Source organism: Dasypus novemcinctus, chromosome 6, assembly GCF_030445035.2.
Source record: "Dasypus novemcinctus isolate mDasNov1 chromosome 6, mDasNov1.1.hap2, whole genome shotgun sequence".
NCBI lineage: Eukaryota > Metazoa > Chordata > Mammalia > Cingulata > Dasypodidae > Dasypus > Dasypus novemcinctus.
The window spans coordinates 106349117-106362539 of NC_080678.1; the positions used below are offsets into that span (position 1 = coordinate 106349117).

The window sequence follows — 13423 nt, forward strand, 5'->3', positions numbered from 1 at the left end:
CCCCTCCATGTCGGGGTTCAGGCAGGGGGATGGGGCAGCCTCCGCCACACGTGGCGTCTGTGGCCCTGGGTGCTGCCAAGGTGGTCTGGGCATCTGGCCATGGACTCCTGGCCCCCCTGGGGTCCCCCGAGGTGGAGCGCCTGAGGAAAGGAGGAGCTGGGGGTGGAATGCCAGGGGACGGGAGTCGGGAGGGGGCCACCCAGCCCCAGCCCAGCCCTCGGCCACACCTGTTCTTTGGCAGCCAAGGCTGGATGGTGATGGTGGCCCTTCCACAGGGGGAGAATCCTGCTGCCAAACCCACCGAGGGCAAGGCTGGGAACCCAAGCAAGGTCAACAGCCAGCGCCTCATTGAGCAAACCCCTGAGAAAGCCCCTGAGATGCCCCAGGAGGCCTCCCCAAAAAACCTCCCTGGAAAGGTCCCCGAGCAGGCCCCTGGAAAGCCTCCTGAGAAGCCCCCCACAAAGCTCTTCAGGCGTCTTGCAGCCAGAGCCCTCGAGTGGCTTTCCAAGTACCGCAGTGGTGATGCGGACAGCAGCACTGACCAGGAGGGGACCCCCGAGGGTGAGGGCGGGGGCGGTGGTGAGGAGGCGGAGCCCCGTGGCTTGGAGATCCCCTTACCACCACTTGTTGAAAGCTTCACCAGCACCGGCAGCAGCGACTTCCCCTGGATCCCCGTGGTGGCTGGCGCAGCTGCCCTGCTCTTCCTCCTGTTGCTGTGCTGCTTCTTCTACCTGTGCTGTCGGGTGAGTGCCCCTGTTATGTGAGCAGGCAGGTGAGTTCCCCTGCTTCGTGAGCAGGCAGGTGAGTGCCCCTGCTATGTGAGCAGGCAGGTGAGTGCCCTGCTATGTGAGCAGGCAGGTGAGTGCCCTGCTACCTGAGCAGGCAGGTGAGTGCCCCTGCTTCATGAGCAGGCAGGTGAGCGCCCTGCTATGTGAGCAGGTAGGTGAGTGCCCTGCTACCTGAGCAGGCAGGTGAGTGCCCCTGCTATGTGAGCAGACAGGTGAGTGCCCCTGCTGCCTGAGCAGGCAGGTGAGTGCCCCTGCTACATGAGCAGGCAGGTGAGTGCCCCTGCTACGTGAGCAGGCAGGTGAGTGCCCCTGCTATGTGAGCAGGCAGGTGAGTGCCCCTGCTTCGTGAGCAGGCAGGTGAGTGCCCCTGCTATGTGAGCAGGTAGATGAGTGCCCCTGCTGCCTGAGCAGGCAGGTGAGTGCCCCTGCTTCATGAGCAGGCAGGTGAGTGCCCTGCTACCTGAGCAGGCAGGTGAGTGCCCTGCTATGTGAGCAGACAGGTGAGTGCCCTGCTACGTGAGCAGGCAGGTGAGTGCCCTGCTATGTGAGCAGGCAGGTGAGTGCCCTGCTACCTGAGCAGGCAGGTGAGTGCCCCTGTTTCATGAGCAGGCAGGTGAGTGCCCTGCTACCTGAGCAGGCAGGTGAGTGCCCCTGCTATGTGAGTAGGCAGGTGAGTGCCCTGCTATGTGAGCAGGCAGGTGAGTGCCCTGCTACCTGAGCAGGCAGGTGAGTGCCCCTGCTTCATGAGCAGGCAGGTGAGTGCCCTGCTATGTGAGCAGGTAGGTGAGTGCCCTGCTACCTGAGCAGGCAGGTGAGTGCCCCTGCTACGTGAGCAGGCAGGTGAGTGCCCCTGCTGACTGAGCAGGCAGGTGAGTGCCCCTGCTACGTGAGCAGGCAGGTGAGTGCCCCTGCTGCCTGAGCAGGCAGGTGAGTGCCCCTGCTATGTGAGCAGGCAGGTGAGTGCCCCTGCTGCCTGAGCAGGCAGGTGAGTGCCCCTGCTGCCTGAGCAGGCAGGTGAGTGCCCTGCTATGTGAGCAGGCAGGTGAGTGCCCCTGCTATGTGAGCAGGCAGGTGAGTGCCCTGCTATGTGAGCAGGCAGGTGAGTGCCCCTGCTATGTGAGCAGGCAGGTGAGTGCCCCTGCTTCATGAGCAGGCAGGTGAGTGCCCCTGCTATGTGAGCAGGCAGGTGAGTGCCCCTGCTGCCTGAGCAGGCAGGTGAGTGCCCCTGCTTCATGAGCAGGCAGGTGAGTGCCCTGCTATGTGAGCAGGCAGGTGAGTGCCCTGCTACCTGAGCAGGCAGGTGAGCGCCCCTGCTATGGTTGCATCTCCCAAGACTGACCAAGGCTCAGGCTCCATCACCCCCTGGAGCCTAGAGGTGCCCTGGCCTCCTGCCCCACCTGCCATGGGGTGCTCACGGGGAGGCTGTGCATGCTGGGCCAGCCTGCTACAGTGCCCATGGCCTTTCTAGAGGTGACCAGAATCAAGTGTGCAGCAGGGCAGCAGGAGGACAGAGAGGAGTGCTCCTGGGCTAGGAAGGAGGGGACTTCGAGGGGCTGGAGGACCGTCCCGAGGGCTGCAGGAAGGAGGAGGAGAAAGGGGGGGGCAGAGAAGGAGCAGGCGGGTCCCTGCCCAGGGAGCACTCGAGGGAAAGCCTGTGGGGACCATCCTACAAAGGGCTCTCGGCTTGGGGTGGCCTCAGCCTGCCTGGCCTGCCCCAGCCCTCCAGGGAGGGGTGGTGTCCCTGTGACAAAGTAGGAAACTGAGGCTCAGAGGCAGCTGTGCTGGCCACAGCCCCGCAGGCATCGGTCTGTGCCACGCGTCTCTGAGCAGGGTCCCCACCTCTCCCAGGGGCTGAGGCTGAACCCAAACCGCACCTTCCAGCACAGGTTATGTCTTTTTTTAAAATATTTAATTTTAAAGAAGCTTTATATTACATAAATGCTACATAAAAAATATATACATAAGGGATTCCCATAAACCTCACCGTCTCCCCCTCCCACACTTTCCCACATCAATAACAACCTTCCTTAGTGTGGCACATGTGCTAAAATTGATGAACACGTATTGAGGCATTGCTACTAACCATGGACTCTAGTTTACATTACAGTTGACACTCTGTCCTGCACAGTTGCGTAGGTTATGGCAAAATCCATAATGCCCTGTACCCATCATTGCCCTGTCCTGGAGGACAACTCCAATGTCCTGAAATTCCCCTCATGTGACACCTCTTCTTCCCTCCCCCTCCCCTCAGACCCTCTGGTGGCCACTGCCTTTATATCAATGATAGAAGTTCTTCCATTGCTAGAATAATGTCTATAATAGAATAGTAATAAGTCTACTTTAGTCCAGTGTTCATTCCCCAGTCTTGAGGATTTGACGATGGTGATGCAGTTTCTGATTGAGAGGGGCCCTGTTTCCCAGGCGGTAGGTGGATGTTACTCTCTTGCTTGCAGTTGTAGACACTCTCTGTTACTTGGGATGGGCGTTGTCCATCATCATCTCCTTGTCAGTTGTGCTGGATGAGTCCAATGAGCTGGAGAATAGGTGCTGCAACTCTGCTGAGATTCAGGACCCAACTGGCACATGGATGGACCAAAGATTTTAAGTCTCTGGAACATACATTTAATAAGTAGAGTGCTAATGATATTTCAAATAAAAGGGACAGAGGAGCCTTGTTTAGGGAAACTATTCAAGAGTCTAAGTCTGTTACACTGAGAAGCATAGATTCCAGAGTAAGGCCAGCTGATAGGGTGCCTAACTCCTGAGCTGCTCTGTGCTGCTTTTGGTGTTTGGGTGTCTCTAGCTCTTAGTTGCCCTGCTGTTTGAGGCATTGTTTACCATGGCAGTCAATGGGATCCTGCTGAGCCTGCTGAGATGCGCAGAGTGTAACCTCTGGAATGACCTTCTGATTCACTTTGAAATCTCTTAGCCATAAAAGCTCATTTGTATTGAATATTTCTCCCTTTTGGTCAAGGTCTTTGTCTGCATGCATTGTTGGTTGGTGTTGGTAATAATCCCTTGGTGCCAGGGGGGCTCATCCACAGGCATCATGTCCCATGCTGGGAAAAGGATAGTGTGTTTATATGCTGAGTTTGGCTTTCAGAGAGGCCACATTTCAGCAATAAGGAGGCTTTCAGGAGGTAACTCTTAGCAATGTATAACACTAGGCTAAGTTTCAAATTCACAAGGAAAGGTCCGTGAGTATGGTATTCAATATTGAGGGCCTGGTATCATGGTCTCTCCTCCTTCACTAGGCACTGCCCTTGTACTTGGGAGATTCTTGCCATGCTGTTAGGGAATGCAGCAGCCCTCCCCAGGATGGGAATTCAATATTCTTTGGTTATTGTGTGGGTCTTCAACCATCCAGACAGTGAACGCTTGAACATATTCATATGCCTTCGAGGCATGCCCCAGGTGGACCTCTTCCCACATTTCTGTAACCTACAGCTTCTTTGAAAATAAAGTGGAAAAAATAAGGTCCTGGGGGAATATACAGGAGAAATTATTACTGTACATACAAGACAACAGACCTTACAGTGATGAAAGACACAGTGTCTAAAAACTTTTTATATTATGTCAATTTTTAAAGTTTTTTTTTGTATTTTACTTGTTATTTTAAATACTAGTATTATTTCATTTTCTTATTAATCTTATTTGGCTATGTCTTTTTAACTTTCTAGTGTAAAAGGGAGCCGGACCCATGTAGGGTAAGTCCTAAGTGCATCCTGACTTCCTGTGAGCTCATCTGCCATGCACCGAGCCTCCCGCTGCCCATGGAGGGGCCCGCTCCCACCCCAGGAGCTCCACTGCCTGTGCCAAGAGCCTGCAGAGCAGGAGGAGCGGGCTGCAGGGGTGGGGGGGTTGGAGGCTGCTAGGGAAGCCAGGCGTCCCCCTTCCTGGGCTTCCACCAAAGGGGCAGTGTGGGCAGCCTGTGGGGGTCTGCCACGGACCCTCCTGAGACAGGTGGGGAACTTGAGCCCCTGCCGGCTGGCAAGATGGTACTTGCCCAGGACTCAGGGAAGCTTCTGGAAAAGGAGCCTCATGTTGCAAGGACCCAGCTCTGGGATCTGCCATGCCCTTTTCTTAATCATGGTCTCTTGGTGGGCAGAGGGGCCTGGCCAGGTCAGCCCTTGGGGCCTGCAGGGCTGAGGGTGGGCGAGGGAGCTTACCTGGCATGGAGCTGCAAGGGGCGCCCACCCGGGGGAGCCCAGGGCCAGGTTCAGGGCAGCAGCCGTGGGGCCAGGTGGGCCTGGGGCGGTCGTGCTTTCAAAGCTGGAGCCCGGTGGCTGAGGGGCGTCCCCTGCCCATGCGCAGACCCCTGGCTGGCCCAGCACGTGGTGTCTTCATTTGCCAGGGCTGCTCTGACAAACGCCATGCACCAGGTGGCTTGAACCCAGAGGTCACTGTCTCTGGTCTGGAGCCCAGAAGGCCAGCTTTCTCCCGGATCCGCAGGGTTCCAGTGCCAGCCACTGCAGGCCTTGGGGTCCTTGGCTGGCCTCATGCCTCGGCCACACGGCGCCATCCTTGGTCCCCTCCATCCTCTGCTTTCAGCTCCTCCTGAGTCACGTTTCCTCCTTCATGAGGCTCCTGGAGTGTACAGAGCCCCCGCTTCTCTTTGGCCACCCATCCAATAGTGACATCCTGGGCACGTCCTGTTACAGACGGCTCCCCCCAGAGAGCACGCCTGCAGGCGTGAACCCCTCTCTTCTGGGGCCCTCAATCCAAGCACCACACAGGGCACAGCCTCAAGGCAAGGCTCTGCCAATGGGGGCGTCAGAGGAGCGAGGGGACAGGGGAGCTTTGCAGCACTTTGGGGATGAGCCAGATGCCGTCTTGTTTGCCCCAGAGATGCTCCCTGGAGGCGCAGGCTGTGGATGGAATCCGGGGTCCCTCACTCGATTGTTCCTTATTCACCCCACAAACATTGGCTGAGTGGCAGCACCAGCCCCCCCGGTTGTTCCCCCCTGGAGCAGGCGCTTTCTCTTCCTACAGACAGTGTGCTGCAGCCCGCCATGCCCCATGATGATTACCCGCTGCTGTGACTGCCCGGACACTGGGCATCTGAGGCAAATGGAGGTGAGGAGGGCTGGGGCAGGGGAGAGGGAGATGGTTCAGGTGCAGAGGCCCTGCTGGAAGGCTCCACCTGGGGGAGTCCAGGGTCCAGGGCACTTTGCTTCCTCCCTGGGTGCCACGGGCCAGGGGAGGGCACGAAGCTGGGGGTCAGTGTCCCAGGCGCTCCAAGTCGACTGAGCCCAGCTGCCCCTGCCCCACCTGGTTGCTGGGTGGTGGCAGGCAGCCCACATCAGGCAGGTAACCAGTTGCCACCCAGGTTTCCTCAGCTCAGGTGTGGCTCAGGTTTCAAACCCCAGCCAGCAGTGGAGGGTGAAAAACAGCCTGAGCCACAAAGAGGGGTGAATGAGTCAGAGAAATAGAGACATGCTGAGCAGCCACTGTTAGCGCCTTCTCAATTCTCTGGAGACACCGCAGCTGTGCCCAGCCCAGCAGCAGCCTTTTTGGCAGAATGAGGACAAGAGCTGCTGGCTTCATGGCTGGTGACATGGGGTGCAGGGCTGCAGGGAGGAGGAGCCCCAAGACCCCATCCTTGAGTGACCAGTGCTGGGCCTTGAGTCCTGGGAACCCAAGTCTCAGCCCTTTACCCCTCCCTGGACATGCTGCTGCCCACCTGGTCGGGAGAGCCCTGCCAGGCTGAGGGTCCTGGGGTGAAAGGGCCACCTGGAGGACAAGAGCCCCAACCTCCTGCTGGCTGGGCCCCTCCATCCTGCTCTTGCGTCTGCTCCGTGCTCCTCTGCAGCCCTGGAAAGCACTGGAACAGCCAGCCCTGCCCTTGTCCTGACACAGTGACTTGTTTGGCCTGCTTGGCCCAGACCTGCCCCACCCTGTGGCTCAGGCCAGCCAGGTGCTGCCCTCCACTGGCCCAGGGCTCCTTCTGGACTGTTCTCTGCCCTTCCCACTACCACATCAGGAACCTGCCCCCGAGCTGGGCATGGGACCTCCCACCTGGCCCCTGCCTGCCCCCTCCTCCTCCACCCCAGCTCAGGCCTCCCTGCAGACTGTGGGCTCCTGCCCAGCTCCCCGCACCCCCCGACTGCCCCCTCAGGGACCTCTCCTGGCTCCTGGTGTAGCCTACCCGACCTGGGAACTTGTGCCCTAAACGAGCCACTGACCCCCCATGCCAAAAGGGTGTCTTGTTCCAGATTCTGACACTTAGCACAGCGACCACCATCCCAGCAGGCACGCAGGCCACCAGGCTCCGCTCCCGAGCTCATGCGGGTTCTTGGGGCTCAGCGGGGGTGCCTGACCCTCTCTGGACGTGTCGCTCAGCTGTGCCGCATCCTCATGCCACGTCTCCTTTGCAGGGCAAGCTGAACCTCCTGTGTGCCCTGTTGAGTCGGCGCTGCTCCCCAGTGTGCCTGGTGCGGCCCCTGTTCCAGTGCATGGTGAGCAGGCGCGGTGCTGCACCCGCGGCGGGCCGACGCCCCAGTGCTTTTCCTCGTGACGCCTGCTCACAGGCAGGGGCCCAGCCCTGGGAAACGGCCTCAGGAGCATGCAGGCCCCAGGGGCCGGGCGTGGCTGCCCACACGCTCCTTCCCTGTGGTCTTGGATGGGCGGGGGACTGTCCAGGCTGGAGGCTGAAGGGCCACGGCCAGAGTCAAGGGCAAGGGGCTGCAGAGCAGGGCCGACTCCCGGCTTCAGCACTCCTGGCCCATGAGCCCCCTGCGCCTGCAGCCCTGGGGGTCAGCTGGCTGGCTTTATGCCTCCCAGGAAGTGGCCTCCCATGTGGGGGCCTCTGGGTGCAGCCCCCACGGGCTCTTCCAGGTAGCCACGGTCCCCTGGTGTGGGCTCCCCGGCACAGGGGGTAAACGGCAGCGCTGCGTGTGCACCTGGAACCAGGGTGGTGCTGTGCCCGTGGTGGACCTCCTGGGCAGCTGCCCTCAGGGGGCCCTACATTCCTCCCCTCCAGCCCCTCCTCCAGCTCAAGCCTTGGCGCTGTGGTTATGTGCAGTTGTAAAGACCGGGAAGCAGGAGCACAGACAGGCTCGTGCCTTGCCCCACCTCACACAGCCACTGCGGGGCAGGGATGGACAGGGACCCAGCAGCCTGGCTCTGGAGCCCAGCGCCCTCCTCGCCCTGCACTGCCTGTGCTCGGGTCAGCACTTGGGATCTCGTGTGGTCATCCTACATCACCTGGCAGCTGTGCCCATGTGGCTGCGGGCCCCCTGACCCAGACTGCTGTCCACCCTGCGCGGCCTCCCCCGTCATGCTTTGTGCAGGTGGGGCAGGGGCCCTGGAGGCGCCCAGCCCTTGACCGCCATGTCTGTGGCTCCGGTGGTGCTCCAGGACTGCTCTGGGTTGGGGCACAGGCTCACTCTGGGCACGGGCTGAGGCCCTGAAGGTCACTCACCTGGCGTCCTCACCTGGGCGCAGGGAGGCAGCCGCCCACCCCTGGCTGGCCCTCACCCCTGGCCTGGCCGCCTCCTCTGCACCTCCCAGGTGTGGAGACAGAGGCTCCGCCTCAGTGAAGGGCTGGGTGCTGCAGGGGGCAGTTCCTCTCCCCGCAGAGCCCCTGGCTGGCCTGCATCTGGCCATCAGGTGGACCCTGGGAACACCTGGAAAGCACGTTTCTGTAGTGGACTGGGCTGTACGTGCAAGGCTCTCGCGGGCACTGGTGTCTTGATTTCCACACCATGTCCCAGCAGACTCCTTCTCCATGGGAATCCGCCTGTGTTTGTGGGCCTTGGTTGGAGCGTGTTGGGGTGGGTCTGAGACTGCACGGGTGCCCAACGGGCAGCTGAGTCTTGTTCTTCTCATCCTGCCCGTGATGGAGCTGGACCAAAGGGGGCACAGACGTAGGGCTGGGGAAATCCTAACGTGACAGTGTCCTTCCACCAGCAATCTTTAGAAACGTCTCTGCTCGTGCCTCTGGACTGTGATGGCACCTGGCTCCCCTCCCTCCCACTTTCCCAGGAGATCCAGAAACAGGGTCCAAGCCCTAGAGCCCTGGATGCTGAGGCTCCCTATCAGCTCTACTGGTCCCTTCAGGAAAGGTCCTGAGCTGCGCAGTAGTGAGCTGAGGAGACGTAATGGTAGTTGGCTTCACATGGCAATCGCTGATGGCCAGAGAGGAAGGAGAGCTGCCCCTCCCAACCTCACATCCCTTCACCCCCTCATGCCCATGCTATGGACTCAGGATCCCTGCAGCCCCCAGAGGGCTCCTCTCCTGGGTGGAGGTGTCCAGGCGCTTACATCTGCCCCTCTATCAGCACCTGTTCAGATCATTCCAGGGTGCCCCTGCAGCCCCAGGATGGGCATGATTGGGGAAAGAGACTGCAAGTGTCCCGTAGACTATGCCCTGAAGGAAAGCAGAGGGACCTGCAGCCCTTGGGGAGCACCAGCCCCAGAATCAGTTGCTCATGTTCTAGAATAAATGAGCAGAAATAAAGGAGCGAAAAACAAAGATAAATATTCCATTCTATGCCCAACAGCGACAAAACCCAAAGTTCCTGTAAATAAGTAGAACTCGATGGATGTTATCCCAGGGTGGCATGCTCTGGGTGAAGGGAGAGGCAGCGAGTCTAGAGAGAGTGGGAAATCAACATGATCTTCATCAGCCCAGTGGTCAAGGTGCTCGTGATGATACTTAGTGTTGGCGCAGAGAGAGGGTGGGGGACGGACACCTGCCTGCCCTGCAGGCATCAGTGTGGACAGGATCAGCTTTCTGAAGCACTTATCATCCTATGCCTGGGCCTGTAGATGCAGCACTCTCTGTGGATGGAGGGATAGATGGATGAATGGGAGGATGGATGGATGGTTTGATGGGTGGATGGGAAGGTGGAAGAGTGGGTGGATGGATGGATGGGAGGATGGATAATGGATGGATGGGTGGGTAGATGGAGGTGTGATGGATGGATGAATGAGCATTTATGGTTGGACAAGGGCCTGCAATGTTACTTTTGGTCATTTCTCTGACACCAAGAGGCATGTTTGGATCTGGCATGTATGAAGGCACAGAAAACCTCTTTGGGGGACAATTGTGGAAGGATGGAAGGGGTCCCTGTAACATTTCCAGGGGTGACCATAGGAAGAACTTTGTTTAACCAGTTACTACTTGTGTAAACTTGGCCTAGTTTCTTAACCTCTCAAAGCCTCACTTTTCTCATCTGAAAAACAGGGAAAAATAATAAAACTCCCTTGTGCTGCAAAATACAAAGGCCACACACCAACCAGACCCAGGCAGGAGCCCCTCCCCAGCCCAAGAGTCGCAGTCCCCAGGCCAGATGAGTAGAGGGTCTTGTGGCTCAGGGTCAGTGCTGGGGGAGAAGTGCTGTGATTGCAGGTAGGATTGGGAAGTCCCAGGAGGCACAGGCATTTTATTTTATTTTTTCATTGATTGAAATACATCACTCATACATAAACATACATAAACAATAAATGTATAATAGTTGTGAACTTACAAAACAAGCATATATGACATCAAACAAACATATATAACATCTCGCCCTACCACCAATAACTTGCATTGTTTTTAAACCTTTTCAACTAATGATTAAAGAGCATTGTCAAAATATTACTATTAAGCAAAGTATTTTCCCCTAACCAATCTGATTATTATCTTTATATTATTTATATACGAACATACATAAACAATTAAGTGTATAGTAAAAGTTGTGAACTTACAAAGCAAACGTGCATGACATCATACAGGGGTCCCATACATCAACCCTCCACCAACACCTTGCATTGTTATGAGATGTTTGTTACAAACTATGAAAGAACACTGTCAAAATCTCACTACCAATTATAGTTACTATCTTACACTTGGTGTGTTTTTCTCCCAACCCACCCTATTATTATTTTTTAAATGTATTTTTTATGACAGAAGTTGTAAACCTATAACACAATCATGTACATGTGCAGAATTCCCAAACAAAGCACCCCTCCATCAATACACCACAATGTGGTGTGTCATTTGCCACAGATAAAATAATATCATCTGATTACTGCCATGTCCATAGTGTACATTTGGCTCACATTTCCCATACTGCCTCAGAACCAACACAGTACATCTTTTGCATTGATGCAAGAATATCGTATTGTTACTACTAACCACAGTCCATAGGTCACTCCAGCCATACCTTTCCCATGCTTCTCCACATTCCCATCACCCTGCAGTAGTGATATACATTTGTTCTAGCTAACAAAGGACACTCTTGAATCTGTACCATCAACAGCAGTTCTCATCCACCTCTTGGTTTACTGTGCTACCCAGTTCCTAGATTATTCTCAAGCATTCTGTCAGTGGCATTTACAAAACTAGACTACCATTTTCAGTCACATCCCCATTTATAAACTAGCTGTTACTCACTGTGTGTTACCATCCACTCTATACATTTCCATGATTTTACAGTAAAGCTAATTAAAACTTCTACATACATTAAACATCAGTAGTCCACTCAGTTCTTCTCTTATCTCCTTTAAAATCCACCACCTACCACCAGGTCTTGTGCTACATTCAGCTCACAATAGGTTGGCTTGAAGGGAAGGCAACACAGAAATAAAGGTAGAGACACAAGAGGGGAGAGAAACCTGAGACCAGGGGACTCACGGCTTCTGGAATGAGAGCCTCAACCCTGGTTTTCCCATTGCATTTATTGGGAAACTACCAAGCAGTTGTTTGCTATCTGAACTACAACATCATTTACAAAAACAGGAAACAACTGCAACATCTAACAACAGCTACATTTAACAGGTGTAACATTTACAGTAACAAACAGGTAAACCAGTTTTCCACAACAGTCTTGAAGATATTTTCCAATAATTTCTTCCAGAAGGTTCATGGTTCTTGCTTTTAGTTTTAGTTTCTTGATCCATTTTGAGTATGTGTCTTGGAGTTGGTCTATTTGGATTTTTTCAGATGGGAGTTTGTTGTGCTTCTTGGACAGGGATATCTATGTCCTTCAATAGGGTTGGGAAATTTTCTACCATTACTTCTTTAAATATTCCTTCTGAATCTCTGGACTGACCATGTGATAGCCAGGCCCAACAGACTTGCAAGTCCTATACTCTGGTTTATTGGACTTACCCCACTCAGTGAACATGGAGGTGAAAAAGGTCAGCCACCACACCAGGGAACCAAGAGTGCCTACAACTGAAAGCAAGAGGATTGCATCCAGCATCCATGTGGAATCTAAGCCCCCTCTTGATATAGATGTGGAGTGGACACAACCATTCTAAGGTCCAGAGGATGGAGGAATAGAGTATGAATTAGAGTGGACTTACTGATATTCTATTCATGAACTATTGTGATTAGTAGTAATCAAAGAAAATGTGGCATTGGTGTGGAGAAAGTGGCCATGGTGGCTGCTGGGGGTAGGGAGTGGAAGGAAGAGATGTGATGTGGGGGCGTTTTTGTGACTTGGAGTTGTCCTGGGTGGTGCTGCAGGGACAGTTACCGGACATTGTATGTCCTCCCATGGCCCACTGGGTGGACTGTGGGAGAGTGTGTGCTATGGTGTGGACCATTGACCATGAGGTGCAGTGGTGCTCAGAGATGTATTCACCAAATGCAATGAATGACGGAGGGGGTTGTGGCTATGGGGGGGGAGGAGTGGGGTGAGGGGGGTGAGGGGTATATGGGGGCCTCATATTTTTTTTAATGTAACATTAAAAAAACAAATAAAGACCAAAAAAATATTCCTTCTGCCCCTTTTCCCTTCTCTTCTCCTGCTGGGACACCCAGGACACGTATGTTTGCATGCCTTTTGCTGTCATTTAGTTCCCTGAGACCTTGTTCAATTTTTCCATTCTTTTCTTCATCTCCTCTTTTGTATGTTCACTTTCAGAGGCCATTTCTTCAAGATCACCAATCCTTTCTTTGGCCTCCTCAAATCTGCTATTATATGATTCCAATCTTTTTTAAATTTCATTGATGGCGCCTTTCATTCCCATAAGGTCTGCTAATTTTCTATGTATGCTTTCAAATTTTCTTTGTACTCATCTTAATATCCTTAATCTCTTTAGCCATCTCATTGAATTTATTGAGATTTGTTTGAACATCTATGATTAGTTGTCTCAACTCCTTTATGTCATCTGGAGGCTTATCTTGTTCCTTTACCTGGGACATAGCTTCCTGTTTCTTGGTGTGGATTGTAATTTTTTTGTCGGTGTCTTTGCATCTAGCTTACTAGGGTATTTTTTCTGGGTGCAGTTTTTCTCTCTAGTTTAGGGCTTCCTGCCCTTTCTCCCTTGCTGGTTATGCAGTAGGAGCCAAGCATGTAGTTGGTCCTGTAAGCTGTGGAGGCTCAAGCTGCCCTCATTGCACCAGGGACCAATGAAGCTTCTTCCAACTTTCTCCTTTGCCAGGGACAGGGACAGAGTCATAGCTATGTGGAATAATCCATGTGCAGGCCTAGACTGTAGTTGCCCAGAGAGACTGATGGAGCTTCACATCCCTTTCTCCCCTACCTGGGGCAAGGATGGAGCTGCAGGTGTGGGCAGCAATCTCTGCAGTGCAGGTCTAAGATGACTGCAGTTCCCCTGGTAGTCTTCTGAGTTTCAGTCTATGCCAGCCAGAGTTCCCTGCTGTTGCCTGTCTAGGCTGGTGCAGGGCTCCTCAG

The 13423-nt window shown here is 54.6% G+C and overlaps 1 long non-coding RNA gene and 1 pseudogene across 1 annotated transcript; both read left to right on the forward strand.

Annotated features, from left to right (window-relative positions):
- The first annotated feature begins 658 nt into the window (after positions 1-658).
- Positions 659-5838, forward strand: LOC131279013 (uncharacterized). Its single transcript, XR_009186356.1, has 3 exons — positions 659-743; positions 4469-4495; positions 5781-5838. It is a non-coding gene; the product is annotated as an uncharacterized lncRNA (long non-coding RNA).
- Positions 5839-5858: 20 nt separating this feature from the next.
- LOC131278916 (putative zinc finger protein 487) overlaps positions 5859-13423 on the forward strand; it is a 59066-nt pseudogene continuing 51501 nt past the window's right edge.